This window comes from Camelina sativa, chromosome 4, assembly GCF_030686135.1.
Source record: "Camelina sativa cultivar CO46 ecotype springtype chromosome 4, ASM3068613v1".
Classification (NCBI taxonomy): domain Eukaryota; kingdom Viridiplantae; phylum Streptophyta; class Magnoliopsida; order Brassicales; family Brassicaceae; genus Camelina; species Camelina sativa.
This window is the reverse complement of record NC_141883.1, coordinates 18,260,344-18,279,601: the sequence shown is the minus strand read 5'-3', so window position 1 is coordinate 18,279,601 and position 19,258 is coordinate 18,260,344. Positions and strand designations below refer to the sequence as shown.

At 37.6% G+C, this 19,258-nt stretch overlaps 1 non-coding gene and 1 pseudogene across 2 annotated transcripts; both read left to right on the top strand.

Moving 5' to 3' along the window:
* The first annotated feature begins 1,337 nt into the window (after positions 1 to 1,337).
* On the top strand, positions 1,338 to 3,001 carry LOC104780477 (UDP-glycosyltransferase 76E6-like; annotated as a pseudogene). Its single transcript, XR_015596819.1, has 2 exons — positions 1,338 to 1,907; positions 1,997 to 3,001. The product of XR_015596819.1 is annotated as a UDP-glycosyltransferase 76E6-like (transcript).
* A 3,329-nt stretch (positions 3,002 to 6,330) lies between these two features.
* LOC147945926 (small nucleolar RNA R71) lies at positions 6,331 to 6,439 on the top strand. Its single transcript, XR_015597897.1, has one exon. It is a non-coding gene; the product is annotated as a small nucleolar RNA R71 (small nucleolar RNA).
* The last annotated feature ends 12,819 nt before the right edge of the window (positions 6,440 to 19,258 follow it).

Below are 19,258 nucleotides of genomic sequence, written 5' to 3'. Positions count from 1 at the left end.
CCATCTACTACACATATGCTTCACAAGTGAAAAGGGGTCAGCAAATCATAAAAAGGATGAACTAGTGTCCACAAGTATGAGAATCACACAGACATTCAAAGAAGCTGAGTAACCCAAACTCGTAGGGCAGGAAGCTGATGATGAGTTCATTACTTTGCTGAAGCTGCAGCCAAAGAGTTAACCGTCATTTTTAGCACAACAAGTGCCACAACTTTTAAAAGTCGCTCTGTATTTTAGAAACTCTATGAAAACAATGTTCTGGCTCCCTGGAAAGGTAATTCTATAATTCTCTGTTTCAGAGTTTCTGAAAGCGGCTTTTCACCTACGCAGGACCAAAAGAAAAAAAAAGAGAGCTAGTGCCAGAGTTTTTTATCCAGTGATACAGCAGCTTATAGCCTCTGTTCGAAGTGGAGGTTCTTTATACAACTCGCTAGAGGAGTTTTGTACACTTCATAAGAAGTCTGTGAAGACAGAAACCTAAACATGGATAAAACATAACTAAGCACAGTCCCAAAATCTATGAATTTTACATGTCATATAATATGTATGATCAGCAAATTCCAGTTCTAAGAATGTTCATCACTGCAGAACCGGCTTTGACTGAGTTCATGAATTATAGAAACAAACAACTTTTTTTTTATTATCAAATTTACATCTTTTATGGGATTCTCTCCGGCTGATTTTGCTACAACGGTATAAAACCACGGCAAATTGCCGTCATATTAACTATAGTATTAAATTACTAGATTTCAAGCTATGCTTCGAAAGTCATAGCTTAACGTATATTGTAATAACATATAGAATAAGATAGGGAGAGATTAAGCAAATAATGGTAGTGATTTCTAGCGGTCGTAAGAAGATGTTGTTCTCATGTCCACAGCGCCCTCCAATCGTACCTACCGTAATCCATTGCACCAATAATATACAAACTCTTTGGACTTTGATGCAATAATTGCACCAAGATTGGAGAACACACTATTGAGGATATTTTGTTATATTTGGAAACTCCAAGTATATAATATAACCTCTTAGCACTTAAATCCCAAAACAGAACCTACCTTAGGTGGTAATAACCACCAACTCTTACTGACTTACTGACTTACACGTTTTTCCTGGAATAAATGTCACTTTCTTCCTTTCTACTTAACACTGATGCAATTAGTTTTTGTTCTATGGCTAAAAACCACCAACTCTTATGTGAGCCAAAACAAACCAACCAACAATGTTATTCTTGGAGTTAATGTCACTTTAACGTGTAGAAAGATGTAGAAAGAGAAGTTGCCACACGAGGACGACTTAACTATATAATATGGAATTTTTGGAAGATTGCGGACAATTTTCAATGCAAATGGGATTATACTAATAATTTGGCTCAATTATTTAGATATGTTCCTCAATGAGAGATGAGACAAGAGAGAAAGAAGTTAAGCAATGGAAAAAAGGGAAGCCAAGAGAAGGATAGTATTAGTTCCAATTCCTGCTCAAGGTCATGTTACTCCAATGCTGCAACTTGGGAAAGCACTCAGTTCGAAGGGCTTCTCAATTACCGTTGTTGAGGGACACTTTAATCAAGTAAGCTCCCAAAACTTCCCTGGCTTTCAGTTTGTCACCCTAAAAGAAAGCTTACCAGAGTCTGAATTCCAAAGACTCGGAGGAATCGAGTTTATGATAAACCTCAACAAAACCAGTGAGGCAAGCTTCAAGGACTGTATAGCTCAGTTGCTTCTGCAACAAGGCAGTGATATTGCTTGTATCATCTATGACGAGTTCATGTACTTCTGTGGAGCTGCAGCTAAGGAGTTCAACCTTCCAAGTATCATCTTTACCCACTACTAGTGCTACAAATTAAGTTTCACGTTGTGTACAAAGCAGACTCAATGCCGACAAGTTCTTGGTCGACATGGAAGGTACTGGACACCAGCTTAACAACCCATCCCGAAATGGTTTCGATAATAATTAAACTAGTTTCTTTTTTTTTTTTTTTTTAACTTTGTAGATCATGACATGCAAGAACAGGTGGTGTAAAATTTGTATCCATTACGATACAAAGACCTACTGGCTTCAGGATTGGGGCCTTTAGATCGATTATTCGAGTTCTGTAGGGAAGTAGCCAACAAAAGAACAGCTTCCGCTGCTATCATCAACACCGTGAGCTGTCTAGAGAGCTCGTCTTTGTCATGGCTGGAACAAAACATTGGAATTCCGATGTACCCTATAGGTCCTCTTCACATGACAGCTTCCCCACCTTCTTGTTTACTTGACGAGGACAGGAGCTGCATCGAATGGCTAAACAAGCAGAAACCGAGGTCAGTGATATACATAAGCTTGGGAAGCATATTTGACATGGGAACTAAAGAACTTTCGGAGATGGCTTGGGGGTTGTGTGATAGTAACCAACCTTTCTTATGGGTCATCCGAGATGGCTCTGAGTCACTGCCAGAGAAAGTCAGTACGATGGTCTGAGAAAGAGGAGGATTCATTGTGAAATGGGCACCGCAGATAGAAGTACTTGGACATCCTGCAGTAGGAGGCTTCTGGAGCCACTGTGGATGGAACTCAACGCTTGAAAGTATTGCAGAATGAGTTCCAATGATATGCATGCCCTTTCATGGGGAGCAGAACTTGAACGCAATGTATGTAGAAAGTGTTTGGAGAATAGGGTTTCAGGTGGAAGGTAGTAAAGTGGATAGAGGAGAGGTTGAGAGAGCTGTGAAGAGGTTGATGGTGGACGACGAAGGAGCAGGGATGCAGGAGAGAGCCCTCGTTCTAAAAGAGAAGCTCAAAGCCTCTGTGAAAAGTGGTGGTACCTCATACAACGCTTTTCATGAGCTTGTCAAGTACTTGAAAACAATGTGAGAATGTTGAACTTCATGTATTATTATAGACGAATTAAACTGATCAAGCTTGATCTTGCAAAATTAGTTACGTGTTTTATTTTATTTTTTGCATCACAAGAAAAGATAATTTTCCAGTTTGGGACAAAAGAAAACATTTTTCATAACGATGAGTTTATGTACTTTTGCTGGGAAAAACGGCTAATTATCTCCACAAACTTCGATTTATTGTATCTCTACTAGAGAAATCAATATAAGTTGCTCAAAATTAAACTAATCATCTAATTAATATTAAAAATCATCAAATCAATTCACTAACAACTTTAAACAAAATCATCATTCCACTAGACAACCCAACTCAAGGTTGTTCAATAATTATAATAATAATTTTTAAAAAATTGTTTATTTATTATCAAATTTTAATAATCTAAAATCACAAAACAATTATTTTAAATTACTTATATTACTTCCTCTGTCCCACAAAGATTGATGTTTTGGGATATTTTTTGTCCTACAAATATTGATGTTTTGTAAACTTCAAGAAATCATTGAAAATATTTAAAATTTTGATTTGTTATTGGTTTAAAATTAAATAATATCTCTTTAGTTAAAGAAAAAAATATATTTAAACTCAGTAATCATTGTTTTCTTAAAATGTGTAAAACATTATAAACATCAATCTTTTAGGGATAGAGGGAGTACATCTCTTCGCCGCCGTTGAGATTTTCTCTCCTTCGTAGTTTATTTTCTTTTCTCCTTCGTAGTTTTTAATCTTTATTATTTCAGCTAGAGGAAGATTATATTTGCAAAGGATTCGAGGTGAATCGATTGATTTTTACGGTGTTCAGATGAATTGACGATTGATTCGCCTTTTGGATTGAGAGAGAAAAGAGAGAGAGGATCGTGAAAGAAAGAAATAAGAAATGGAAATTTTTTTCTTTTTTTTTTTATGCAACAGCGTACCAAAACATGCCAAGTAGCGTTGCTCAAGCTCCCTATTTCAGAAATGTTTCTCGGCTTAGTGGACCGAGTTTTGGGATTTTTAATTTTTTTTTGGACCCCAAAAACATGAGCAACTCTAAAAGAATCCCCCAGTAGACATGCTGTAACCCAAAATTTGAATTATCAATTTTGAAGTTTGAATTTTAATCAAATGAAATCTTGAACCGGGAATTTTTATCCCTAAATTATCTCTACTTCAATGCTAATTTCCTAAAAAAATTAACATCTTTTAACATTATTCCAAAATAATATAAACAATAATATTCTCTCCAATCAATTCAACCCAAACAATTATTTGTTTGATTTCGATACTCTTTCACTACCATCAGCTTGGTCGGGATTTTTTTCGATTTTGTTTCTCCCATAGATAAGAACTCTAAATTGAAAACCCCCAAAATCTGTCTTTTAGAACTTTAATCGTGTTGTCGACAAAAGAAAAAAACACTTAATCGGTGTGATAAGAGTTGAGAAGAAGCTCGAGTTGGTTTTTTTTAGAGGGTCTGGTACTCTGGTCAGTTTACTTAGAGAATCAAGTTGGTTAGGGTCGGATCGGTTTAATTGTTTTGGTTTTTGTTTTGGTTTTGCTTCAATATATTTTAATTACAATATAAAGGCTCATTATCAAAATCTATTAACAATGGATGAAATGAGTTTTACTACATAATTTTAAATTTATGTATATGTCACTGTGCATTATTTTGATAGTTAGTATATGTTCTTTAAATAATTAATAGTATTAGTTATGAATAAAAAGAATAAAATCTATTTTAATATTTTGGAGTATATTTTTGGTGTAACCTTAATTTTCGGGTCGATTTGAATTCAAAAAAAATCGATTGCACTAATCGGATCTTCATTCATTATTAACTTAGTCAAAATCAAAAAATTTCCTCTTATTCGATAACAAATATTCGCTTTTAATGAAATCTATTTATTAGTATCAAATACAGATTTTTTATATCAATTATAGTTAAAAATAGAGGAACTAATTTATTGATTCAAAACTATAATGACATATTCGAATTTATAATGAAATATTTGAATTAATTTCTTCAGAATCTATGGTGTTATTGATTTATAAAACAAACAAACAAAAATAAAAGAATGGACTCGTCGTGGTGTACCACGGGTGGATCCTAGTATTATCTAATTTTGAAACCCAAAAATCCAAATCTCTTTGAAAAATTCAAGTTAAAAACCAGCTTTGAAAACAAAGGTTTTATCAGAAAAATTCAAGTTCACAAAATTACTAAATCAAAACTCTTGGTAAAAGGTAATTTTGCTCATCAAAAATTTTATCAAAAAAATCAATTATATTCTCATATCAATTTTTATTCCTAGGTTATTAGTTGTAGGTGATCAATCAAAAATTAATATGAAGAACAAGCAAAGATGAAGATCACAGAAGAATAAGAATCCTAAAAAATTAACAGATCTAATAAACTATAAAAACCCTGTGAAAAACCCTAAATCTAATAAGCAAACTATTCAGACATATTCAATGAAACACAAAATATCTTTCTGAATAATATGCAATAGATATTAAAAAAAAGTAATAAGGGAGTTTAGGAATCTTCTCTCTACAGATGAATTCAGATCCGTCTCTCCCAAACGCTCTCAATATCTCTCTCTCAAAAGTTGCAGAAAAAAAAACTTTAGGGTTTGTAAAACCTAAAAATAATATATATATATATATAAATATATATATATATATATATATATATATATATGTCCTAAAACACGTCAATGACTAATCTTGCAATGATGGAAAAATTCGGGTTCACTTTGTAAAACTTCAAACTCGGGCCTTCTATGTCGGGTAACTGGGGTGTCGATCCACACCATCACTCTTGATGGACTCCGAGTTGATTTCCTTCGGTTCAATGCTACAAAACGTTCCAAATTGCTTTACTTTGCTCCATTTGTGCCAAAGTCATAGAAAACCTATCATGACTCAAAAATATCCTAGAAAATAAATCAAAAGACTCAAAAAGCACACTTATATCATGGTCAAAAACCGTAAAAACCATGATATATCAACTCCCCCAGACTTAGCCTTTGCTTGCCCTCAAGCAAAACAGAAACTTAGACCTGTGAAAGAGGTTTGAAAACATAGGAACTCACTCAACTGCGAGTAACTGATCTTCGCACTCTTCATCGGCTTGACTCTCAAGAACTTACTTCATATACTTTGTCAATAAAAAGCATCAACATTCCTTACTCAAATCCCACAATTCTTTGGAATCTCTAGTCTCACCATTGTTATCTCAATATATAAATTAAACCAAATAAGGGTGAGTTCTTACCTTGAGAATATCGATTAGTAGTATGTGGACTGTCTTCTTACCAAGACATTCTTCATACATCTCCTTTCCTCTCTCTCTTTTCATCAACGTCTTTGTTCAGGAAGTTACCGTTAGAGGTAGTGTCTAGCAGCATGCGGATTTTTGGAAGGACACCACGGTATAGAGTGCTCAGAAGTGACTCGTTGCTGAAACCATGGTGTGGACACTGGCTCTGGTAACCCTTGAAACGCTCCTAGGCTTCGCAGAATGATTCAGAGTGTTTTTCTGAGTGAAGCTGGAGATTTCATTCCTAAGACGTGTTGTTCTGGTTGTTGAGAAAAACTTAGCCAGGAAGGCTTTCTTGCAGTCGTCCCAAGTGGTGATGGATCCGTGGGGAATGTTCTTCTCCCATTGATGAGCTTTGTCTCCCAGAGAGAATGGGAAGAGTCACAACTTGTAACCATCCTCACTTACTCTATTGATCTTGGTGAGACTGCAAAGACGGTCGAACTCGTCCAGGTGATCGAGTGGATCCTCCATAGGCAACCCGTGAAACTTGTTCCCTTGGATCATGGAGATCATACCACTTTTGATCTCGAAGTTGTTGTTCTGCACAGCGGGAGGGACGATTCCAGCGTGTTGAGTATGAGTGTTTGGTGCATCTCCAGCACCAATGTGTCGCGGTCTCGAATCAGGTCCGTTAGGGTGTTCCATAGTGACTGGTGAGATATGATCGGTGAGCAGACGAGCTGGTCGTTGTCTTTGTAAGCGGTTTATGTCATCAATGGCAGGAAGGAGATTCTGAGTTCCTCTTGATCTGGTGTGCATGCAAGGTTGCAATCAACATGTTTCTGAGATGCAAAACAAACAAGCAGACAACCAAAAAAAGTCAGTATTCAGAATGATAATTGTAACAGAACTTAAATCTTGCAAAATTTGAAATCTTAATTATAGCAAAACGAATCCCAAATGGCAACGACGCCAAATTGATACTAGGATTTTTGTATCTCCTAGTAGGTCTCAGTTAACCTTATGTGTTGTAGTACTTAAGGTGTCAATCCAAATGGGATGTTGCTAGCAATCAAGATGCAATCAAGCAATCACAAGTCAAGCCAATTCAAAAAAAGTGTTTGTCTAACAATCCTAGAATGATCAGAATGCAAAACAGAAATGAGTTACAAAACTAGAAACGAAAATTTATGACAAGGAGTAAACGTGAGTAAAAACAAAATCGAGTCTAAACAAGAACTAAATAGCAAGATGAAAAAAACGGTCTCAGGAATGCAATATCAATCAAAAAGATAGAAGTCTTAAGGATGGGGTAATCGATGTCGGTGGAGTATCCTAGTCTATAGAGTGTTTAACATGCCACAAGCAAACTATCCCTAAACAATGAACATCACAACTTAGCTAATCCAATCTCTTGACAGAAGCTACTCAGACTCAACCACTTCCAAACCTAGCTCTCGCTAGAGAAACATGATCAAGAAGGCATTACAAACAAGTTCATTCATGTCAACAAACATCCTAGACAACTAATCTCTTAGGCTAGGAATGTATGTCTCTGGCACTAGTTGGTCAGACATTTCATCGAACACCTTTTGGGTGCGGAAATGTCTAAGCCCTAGTTCCAATTGATCAAAGAGAAACTAGTATTTCTAACTTTAGTCCAGAAGGGAATCATACAAATCAAAGCTTAAACACCCTACATCCTAAGATCCTCCACCTAATTTATCCCATCCTCAAGAACCCTAACACTACTCGGATCTAGAAATCATCATCAACGATACAAACTCAGAAAACATTGAATCAAGCATCATTCGATAGATAAAAATGGGAAGAACAACTTTGTAGAAGAAATCAAATGCAAAAACCGAATAGATTAAAAGATATCAGGATACAAAGTCTGAAAACGTTTTAGGTGGCTAGGTAAAACCTTAAAAACAAAAACAAGATAAAAGATGTCCTCAGCCAAGACTTAACAAAAATGTATTTATAGTAAAAACATGTAAATCCCTAAAACTTAAAACGACAAAGTGAAGAGTCGGTTTGGGAATCTCCTGAAGCGTGTAAGACGGAACGTCTTCCTGACATGTACGAACGAGTCGGTGTGCATCCAGTGGCTCGACCCAGATGGCTCGAGTGAGGGGCTCGATCGGGGTTGTGAGATTGGCTCGAGAGACGGTTCCGGGAGTGTTGTGTAGCGGATGGGTCGAGTGATGCGTTTCCGAAGTCTCCTAGATACCTGAAATACTCCGAAATGCACAATGTATGCAAGGATGATGCAAGAACTACCTAGACATGCAAAGTGTATAGAAAGGACTAGAAAATGATGCAAAACAATGAGTTATCCTAGCTAAATGCATGATAAATATATGATAGGGAAAGAAAAAATATAGACATATCATATGGTTTTGACTGACACAACTGAAACTTAGAAACAAAAACACAGTTAGTAGTTAGTAGACACTTCCCCCAGACTTAAACAATATTGTCTCTAGTGTTATTAACTAAAGGAGAAATAAAGTTAAACAAAAATGTATTTAAAGTTGTAATGAAAAGATGAACTGGAATCGGATTACCCATTGTGAACAAAGGTGTCGACCGATACCATCTAGGTGTCGATCGACACTCTCTACTGATGTAGAAAAATGTTCGTAAATCCTTTGTTAGTTGCAGTTAGATGGCACACATAGTGGAAGTCTGATATTCCTAATAAGCTCCATGATCCATGGTAGCAGAAGGCTGTGGAGGCTCAGGAAACTCAAATGGATCGGTGCCAGAAGAAGAACCAATATCAAGACCCCCAACAGGGTCAACCACAAGTGTATCAGCAGGAGTAGTCCGCGATGCTCAATGGTGACAAGTAGGAGGAAGAGCAACAAAGTCATCAACAGAAGGAGCAAAACGAAGCTGCTCTATATCATCACCAATGGTGGTAAGGTCAGGTCGCGGCAGCTTAATCAAATGCTCTCCAGTAGAATCGTAAAACCTCCACAACAAATCTTATTTCAGCCAAGTAGCACTCGTCAAATAGGATTCTTCCATGAGACTCCTCTTGGTGATGATGCAGACACCTTCTGTAGATATTTTCTTGAACTGAAAAATGGCGGTAAGAAGGCTCCCAACATGCTCAGTCTTAGTACCAGTACCCAGAAATGGCTTGGTCTTCAAAGAGACCAAGTGATGTGCAAAAACACCACCAAAGTTCACAGCTGCAGGGTCACCCTGCTCAGTAAATGGATGAATCAAGTCATCAACCCCAATGCCTAACATATACAGCGCTGAAGCTCTCATCTTCCTTGGTTCCATCTTACACAAGAAGGTGTTGCCAATGGATCGAAAGTAGGTGTCGGTCGACAATGTCGATCGAAAGTAATTGTCTTCAATTAGGCATTGTCTTGAAAGTAGCAAAGTGTCCAGCATAATCTGATCCATGGAAATGAAGCAGAACATCAGGAACCTCAGTCTTAGCTAGACATCTTCTGTAAACTCCATCACTACAATGCTTATACAAATAAGACTCATCCCAATAGTATCTTCTAAGTTCTCTCAAAAACCTCTTCTTATTATAGTCTGTGAATTTATCTGGTTTTACCTCTACAACAAGATAATTGGCTATATCATCATACCATGGTTGATTGGAGCTAGCCACAGCAACCACATCTCCATCAATTAGGCAATATGTCTTCGTAAGTGAAAGGTGTCGACCGACACCATGGGTGGTATCGATTGACGCTGAAGCGTTGTCTCAAATAGGGACTTTGGGTTCTTTGGCAGTGTCGACTGACACCCAGGTGATGTAGATCGACACTGCTTCTGCAGAGTGATCGTGCATTGCAACTTCGGATCGAAAATCTGTGTCAACAAAGTAAACATGCTCTTTTGGAATAGAATCATGAATTGGCACATCATCATCAATCCTAATCCTTGGTAAGTGATCAACAACTCCATTCTCAACTCCTTTCTTATCTCGAACTTCGATGTCAAACTCTTGGAGAAGAAGAATCCACCTCAATAGCCTAGGCTTGGCATCTTTCTTCTGCATCAAATACTTTAATGCGGCATGGTCAGTATGAACAATGAATTTGGAACAAACTAGGTAAGAACAAAACTTCTCCAAAGCAAATACCACCGCCAACAACTCCTTTTCTGTTGTTGCATAGTTTCTATGTGCATCATCAAGTGTTCTACTAGCATAGTAGATAGCATGAAGTTTCTTGTCATTCCTCTGTCCCAACACTGCTCCAACTGCAAAATCACTAGCATCACACATTACCTCAAAAGGCAAATCCCAATTTGGTGGTTGAACAATTGGAGCACTCACAAGCTCTTGCTTAATTCTTTCAAAGGATAAGCGGCATTCATCAGTGCACTCAAACTTGACATCTTTACATAACAAAGCATAAAGTGGCCTAGCTATTTTTCTGAAATCCTTGATAAAATTCCAGTAAAACCCTGCATGCCCAAGAAAACTTCTTACTGATTTCACATTCTCTGGTGGTTGAAGACTTGTCATCATCTCTATCTTAGTGTGGTCAACCTCTATTCCAGCTTCTGAAACACGGTTCCCAAGCACAATACCATCTCTAACCATAAAGTGACATTTTTCCCAATTAAGCACTAAATGCTTCTCTTCACATCTTGCTAGTACCTTACAGAGATTAAACAAACAGCTTTTGAATGAAGATTCATAAATTGAAAAATCATCCATGAATACCTCCATATAATCCTCAATCATATCAGTGAAGATAGACATCATGCATCTATGAAATGTCGCAGGAGCATTATAGAGACCAAAAAGCATTCTACGGTAAGCAAAAGTACCATAGGGACAAGTGAAAGTAGTCTTCTCTTGATCATCAAGATGGATTGGGATATGGAAAAACCCTAAATAGCCATCCAAAAAGCAGTAGTATGGATGATTAGCTAACCTCTCAAGCATCTGATCAATGAAGGGTAGCGGGAAGTATCTTTCTTTGTTGCGGCATTCAGCTTTCTGTTGTCTATGCACATCCGATGGCCGGTAATTATTCTTGTCAGGATTAGCTCATTCTTGTCATTCTTTACCACTGTAACTCCATCCTTCTTAGGAACAACATGCACTGGACTAACCCATTTACTGTCAGAAATCAGATAAATAATCCCGACATTCATCAATTTCATGATCTTTTTTTTGACAACATCTTGCAAATTCGGGTTTAACCTCCTCTGATGCTCAATGGATGTCTTAGCTCCCTCCTCAAGATGAATCATATGCAAGCATAAATCAGGAGATATCCCTGCAATATCATCAAGATAATAGCCAAAAGCTTTGTGAAACTTGTGCAGCTTGCTTAGCAGTAAAGTGAGCTCTGCCTTGTGATTGCTCAAGTAATTATCCTATACACTTAACCGCAAGGCAGTATATACGGGGTCGAATCCACAAAGACCAATGGTACATTAAAGATTTACGAGAGTCGTAAATAGATAAAGCGAACGAAAGATAGTTTGTTTGGTTTCAGAAATTGTAAATAAAAATGCAAGAAAACAATTAAACTTATGGGGTTGAGACATTGGGTCATAAGGTATTTCAGAGATCAATGTCTAATGAGAAAACGAAATATGAAATTCAATAATTAAGATCTGTTCTAGAACATGAACACAATAATAGACTAACCCTCTTTCAAGGCATTAGAAACTAAATTTGACTATTAGTTTGCTAAACTTTCATTTGCAACCTCCTAGCCAAATATGCATTACAATCAAGTTCATTAAGTTCACAATGCGTCCTAACATCAACTTTCTGATAACATCATTATTTTACTCATTTTAGCTATAGTTTTAGTATGCATTTAGGAAGAGTTTGATAATATTTCAAGTATAAAGGTCTATTATCAAGTATTTCAGGTTTCAACAAGGTTTTATAGGTTTTATAACAATTTGGACCAAAAGACAAGGAAAATACGTTTTAGGAAAGTTTCAGAGCTTTACAGTACGGGCAACTTTTTGAAGAGCTTTCAGAACTCAAAATATATCATGATTGGTGTCTATGGAAAGCTGGAAGAGTCATCTTTCTCATCAAAATGGAATCAACCCAATCCATTCATTCATCTGGAAGTTATGCCCGATTTACCGACATATGTTAAACCGACGTAAGAAGAACTGACCTACCGATGGGCTTTTATTCAAGGCCTGACCAGCGACCATCATGGCGGCCCAGTCCAAGCCTCCTCCACGGTCCAGAAGCCTATTTCGCCGCCCCTTGTCCTGCACTCAAGAAGAAAAGACGTTTCTAACCTTACAAACCCTAATTCAAGACAAAACCCTATAAATACTCTTAAGACCTAGGGTTTGAAGGTGTGTTTCATTCTACATCCATCCACGCCTCCAGCAGCAGCCCTAGAGACGACCAGAGACCCCTTCACAGCCGTCAATTCTCGTTATCTCTCAGCTCTTCTTGGAAGCCGTCGTCGTTCATCTTTGAAGTCACCATCTCTCTTTCCACTCTTTCTAGATTATTTTGTTTTTGTTCTCTACTTGTTTAAGGAAGAAGAATCATCTACTTTGTATTCCAGAGAAGATCTCTAAACCTTTTTCTCATACTCTTAATCTTTTATGCAATATCTTATTCATATAACTTTTATTTGCATGAGTATGTCTGAGTAGTTCTCTTGTTGGGTTTAAGGGTTTTCAAAAAGGGATTCACGGATTGTTGACTAGGGTGATTAGATTTGGGTCTGTTCGTTTATTGTTCTGCATCTAAACATATATTTGTTGCTTACTGCTTGATTGACGCCTTAGCTACTGCTTTTAGGATAGATTTAAATCGCCTAAAGTAATTAAGATGAGCAAAGCGTCATAACCAACCGAAAGTTGAGTCATGGAGTTTTGTTTGTGAACTTATCCAACTTGGATTATTTATGTGTGTTTAGCTCCTATTTACCTGCGGAAATAGAGTAATCTAGGTTGTCTAGACATAGTGATTAGGTTCTATGGTAATAGGTCAGTTGCTTAGTCCAAATTTGAGTTCTTGAATGTTAATAATCGAAAATACCCTGTTTAGTTTATTAGTATGATTCGATCCATGATACCCTGAGAATTCCCTATTACCCAACACTTCGTCTATTGCTATTTACATTGCTTTATTTCTTATTTGCTTTCTATTTTGGTTCGTAGGAAAACCCACAACAAACTCCCCTTTTATTTTGTCTTAGCCATATTTCTTCTTCATAAAACTCGTCGCGTAACTTACTAGTCTCTGTGGGATCTATACCTTAAATACTACAATCGATTTGCTGTGCACTTGCAGCTTTTTCGTTGTGTTATTCTAGGTTAAAACCTGACACACATCAAGTTTTTGGCGCCGTTGCCGGGGACTATTTAAGTTACTTACGAGTTTAGGACTATGATATCAGTCTAAGACGTTTTATTTTCAGTTTTACTTTGATATTTTTATTTTTGTTTTCAGGTACTCTCGAGACTAGATCGAATGGTGGACCAAAACCAAGCTCTAGGAGAGCTTGATGATCCATGAAATCGAAGGATCGCAGATTTTGACACCCCTTACCAACACTTTCAAAATCGATTTGCCATTTTACCATTGAAACCACAAGGACAAGATGTGGAGATAAGCCTTCAAGCCATTTTATTGGTTCAGCAAAATCAGTACCTTGGTACTTCTACGGAGCACCCAATGAACCATATTGATAATTTCGAAGAAATTTGTGGCATCATCAACTCAAGTGAAAAATTACAAGACTACACAAGATGTAAGCTTTTCTCGTTTTCTCTTGCAGAAAAAGCTAGTGAGTGGCTGAAGTCTGTAGCTCCGGCGTCAATCACCACTTGGAAGGAGTGCAAAACAGCCTTTTTTAATCGCTTTTACCCTAAGTCTCGGGCAGACCATATAAGGAAAGCAATTCTTGGATTTCAACAAGGATCTAGAGAGTCGTTCTCTGATTCTTGGGAACGATTTACAAGCTATGAAAGAGATTTTCCTCACCATGGATTTACCCAAGGGTGTATGATGAGTATTTTCTACAATGGAATTGAAGATCGATATAGATTGGCTTTAGATGCGGCAAGTAATGGGGACTTTTCTACAAAGACGATACAAGCAGCGCGCATTTTGATTGGGAATTTTGCCTCAAGTAATGTAAACAATTGCCATGACCACAACACAACGTCAATGTCTACAAGTTCTGAATCCAAAGATGTTGTCGAGCTCAAAACCATGATGAAGGAGAGGAAAGATCATCTAATGCAGCAAGAAAAGATATTCAAAGCTGATCAAGGTCTCCATGGGGACAATATTCATCACCAAGAAGAAGATGCAACACGCAAGCTCTCTAATGCACCTCCAAGAGTCGTTGCTAATACAGCTCCTATGTTTCAAGAAAACAAGTTTACGTGCGCCTTTATTGATGGTAAAGAATACGCACAACAAAATCAAAATCATGGTGAATTCTTTAATATGCAGCAGATTATGGAGAATCAACATCTTATCATGGAAAGTCATCAACAACTTATGGTGAATCAACAACTACTATTGGAACGGGAGAGGCAAAACTCCCAAAACGTCGAAAATCTTAGCTTTAAGTTCGAAGCCATGACAAGTAAGAATGACGTAATGAATGCAGGAATTACGGGCCTATCTACTCATGTTAGGAATGTTGAAGTACGAATCGCTCAGTTGGGTGAAGGTAAGAATTCTCAAGCTAATTATCTTCTTAGTGAAGCCGAGATAAATCCAAGAGGAAGTTGCAACATCATAACAGCTGAGGGTAAGGAAGAAGCTGAACCTACCACCAACCTACCCAGCAAATTTGATCCACCAACATGGGAAGAAGATGACGTACCAATTAATAAACCACCACAACAAAGAAAGCTTCATAAGATAGACGATTCAGTGAAGTTTTTCTTTCCTTGCACTATCAAAGGTATGGATTTTCTTGACTCTCTTTGTGACACAGGATCTGATTGCAATGTTATGTCGGAGACCATTGCAAGAGAGCTAGAAATTTGTGACATCAAGCCTTCGACGATTTCCCTGAAATTTGGAAACGCGTACAACGAAACTCCACGGGGTTTTGTGCAAAATCTTTTGGTGCAAGTAGGAGGCTGCCTTGTCCCTGTTGATTTTCATATCGTAGAGATGAGAGATGGATCTCATATGCCATTGATTTTTGGGAGTGCATTCCTTGCAACAGTAGGGGCAAATATCGATTATCCGAGAAGACGAGTTTCTTCTCTAAAATCATAGAAGAGAGTCTTCTATCATGCTGTTCCTATAGATTGTTCTCACCGTGCAACCAAATCTGATGAAGAAAAGGAGAATTTAGATAATGGAGATGATAATAAGAAGCCACATGGCGTTATAAAAGAAGCCCCAAGCCTGACGAAGAAAGAAGTTCTCAAACCGACAAAGTCTGGCTACGAAACTTTTTCACGCGACAAAGTCTCGACTTCGACTATGCATGACAGCACTAAGAATGAGATTAAAGAGGTCCTACACATTGATTCACGTCCTAAGGTACCCCCAATACCAATATCCTACGACCTTCCTTGGTTCAGACACATCGCGAACTACTTAGCAGCTGAGGTCGAGCCTCCTCAATTTTTCGGTTACCATAAGAAAAAGGTTTTTTGTGAGGCTAGAAGATACTATTGGGATGAGCCATACCTATACAAGAAGTGTACTGATGGGATGTTTAGAAGGTGCATTCCGGAGGAAGACGTTCCAGGTATTCTCTTTGCTTGCCACGAATCAGATTATGGTGGACACTTTGCCAAATTCAAAACAGTCACTAAGGCATTACAAGCTGGTTTTTGGTGGCCAACAATGTTTAAAGACACCCATGAATTTATTTCTAAGTGTGATGCTTGTCAAAGGCATGGGAACATCAGTAAAAGAAATGAGATGCCGCAAAACTTCATACAAGAAGTTGAAGTATTCGATGTTTGGGGAATAGATTTCATGGGTCCTTTTCCTTCGTCCTACGGAAACAAATATATCCTTGTTGCTGTTGACTATGTGTCTAAGTGGGTATAAGCTATTGTTAGCCCCACAAATGATTCAAAGGTAGTAGTAAAGATGTTCAAGTCGATTATCTTTCCAAGATTTGGCGTTCCCCGAGTTGTTATTAGCGATGGAGGTACGCATTTCATCAACAAAGTATTTGAGAACCTATAGAAGAAAAATGGAGTGAGACACAAGGTTGCTACGCCTTACCACCCTCAAACCAGTGGCCAAGTGGAAGTCTCCAACAGAGAAATCAAAAGAATCTTGGAGAAAACGGTAGGAAAAACGAGGAAAGATTGGTCGGTAAGACTTAATGAGACTTTATGGGCATATAGGAATGCATTCAAAACTCCCATAGGTACCACTCCGTTTCACCTCATTTATGGGAAATCATGTCACCTTCCGGTAGAGATTGAATATAAGGCCGCATGGGCGGTAAAGAAGTTGAACTACGACATTAAATCTGCAGCTGAGAGACGCTTGATTCAGTTGAATGAGTTAGAAGAGATTCGTTTTAATGCTTATGAGAATTCTAGGATCTACAAGGAGAAGACTAAGCTCTACCATGACCGGAAGGTAATCCCGAAGAATTTTTCACGAAATGACCAGGTTCTACTCTTCAACTCTCATTTGAAACTTTTTCCCGGAAAACTCAAATCGCAATGGTCTGGACCATTCAAAATCAAGAAGTAAAACCATATGGTGCTGTGGTACTTCATAACCGCAATGGAGGTGAATTCACTGTCAATGGACAGCGTCTCAAGCCATATTTCGCAGATGTGGAAGAAGAACTTGGAGATCCAATCACCCTAGACGATCCGCCTCAAGCCTAACAGGCTACCAACGTCGAGCCAACGAAGTTAAACAAGCGCGCTTCGTGGGAGGCAACCCATGTCTAGTAAGTTTTTATTTTAAGGATTTATTTTCTTTTACTATTAATATTTTTGCATTTTAGTTTCAGGTTTTCGTTAAAAAAAAAACACAAAAAAATAGAAAACAGAAAAGCTAAAAAGAGAAGGAAGAAGAAGGACCATGGATTGTCCACACAACTATGTTTAGTGGCAAGTACCACCTACTCACCGACCATGTTCAACCTGACCGAAGCAAGCCGAAGGCGACAGATCATCACCATCCTCACGTGATTGATGCCGAGAGTCCCCACTAGTTGTACCAACCGTAGCCGATGCCATGTCCTACGTCCCATGTACTATGTACTATGTGCCATGTACCATGTCCAACGTACTGCATACCACGTACCACGTCCCATGTACCGTGTACCATATCCTGCGTACAGCGTACCGTACCGTACCTGCTGTTGCTGTCCGCGACCGTTCATCCATGTACCGCGAGATAAATCTGAACCACCACCATCCTACCACCAACCATCACCATTATTTTATTTAGGTATGTTTTTCTTATTTTTATTTTATCATTGTTATTGATGGTTTTAGGTTTTTGTTTCAAGGAGGATGCATTTAGAGATATATCAAACACAATTCGAATGAACTTAGCCTAGTACATATTCGATGTCAAGCAACCAAAGGAAGTACAAATAGTTAGTCACCAAATTTTCATTACCACAGCCAAATTCTAAGACAATTTTTGGGCAACCATTAAACGTCTAAGAGTTGACACAACATCATTCCATCAAGGTGACATTGTTCTTAAACCTTACACTTTTCCTTATGATTTTTAATCCTCAACTCTTTCTTTTTTCCCACCGAGGACGGTGTGATTCAAGTCTGGGGGGAGGATGTTCCATCCTATACTAATGCTTCTTTCTATTTTGTTGACTTGAGACCTTTTTCCACTTTTTACATCAATAATTTTGACGTTTTTATCGAGTCACATTTTTTTTATTGAGTCAAAACTAGTTGGGGATTATGATCTTATCCTAACGGTTTATTTGATTTGGATTAACACTATTATGACTCTTGATTATGCTTGACAACAGAACCAAAGTTTGGAAAGACTGTGAGCCGACTCAACAATCCTCCAAGTCCCTATTCGATGGATATTCAGATGATCTAACGTTGTCTCTAATTTTTATAGGACCTAAACTGGAATTAATTATCAAGCCCTGGGAATTGGTATACATTGGACTAGATCTCTACATTCAAGCCACATAAGACATTGCACTTCTTCAAAAGTATGTTCCCCTCTCTCTTCCCTTCAATACTCTAAAAAAAAAAGAAAAAAAAAAGAAAAAAATAGAGAATAAAAGATGAGATGATTTTGATCAGTTTAGAGAGGTAGGTAAATTACCTGTGACCTCATTATTCTACTCTTGAGTCAAATGATCACACAAAGCTTGGAAGCGAGAGATAGGTAAATTACCGATGACCCCATTATTCGTCTACACCTTTGATTAAAAAAAAAAAGAATAAGAAGTGAGAAAAGGGAGAGGAAATGAACCATATGAAAAAAGTCTTGGCTTGAAGAGAGTCTACAAGCCTCTGATCAATATTCCCTTGGTAAGATTTCACTTTTTATTATTGCTTTAATTTATGTAAAGGATGAAAATAGAGATTCTGGAGACTTTAAAGAATTGTGGGATCAAGGAGCATTGATGACTCTCATGGTGGATTACAAATGGAAGTTCCTAATGTCAAGGCGAAGAAGAGTGCAAAGAAAATATCCCCAAAGATAAGTGAATTCCCATTTTTTCAAAACCTCTTTTCCATGATTTAGTTTGATTATCTGCTTGAAGACAAGCAAAGTCTAAGTCTGGGGGAGTTGATAACATCATTATTTTACTCATTTTAGCTATAGTTTTAGTATGCATTTAGGAAGAGTTTGATAAGATTTCAAGTATAAAAGGTCTATTATCAAGTATTTCAGGTTTCAACAAGGTTTTATAGGTTTTATAACAATTTGGACCAAAAGACAAGGAAAATATGTTTTAGGAAAGTTTCAGAACTTTACAGTACGGGCAACTTTTGAAGAGCTTTCAGAACTCAAAATATATCATGCTTGGTGTCAATGGAAAGCTGGAAGAGTCATATTTCTCATCGAAGTGGAATCAAACCAATCCATTCATTCATCTGGAAGTTATGCCCGATTTACCGAGACGTGTTATAAACCGACGTAAGAAGAACCGACCTACCGATGGGCTTTTATTCAAGGCCTGACTA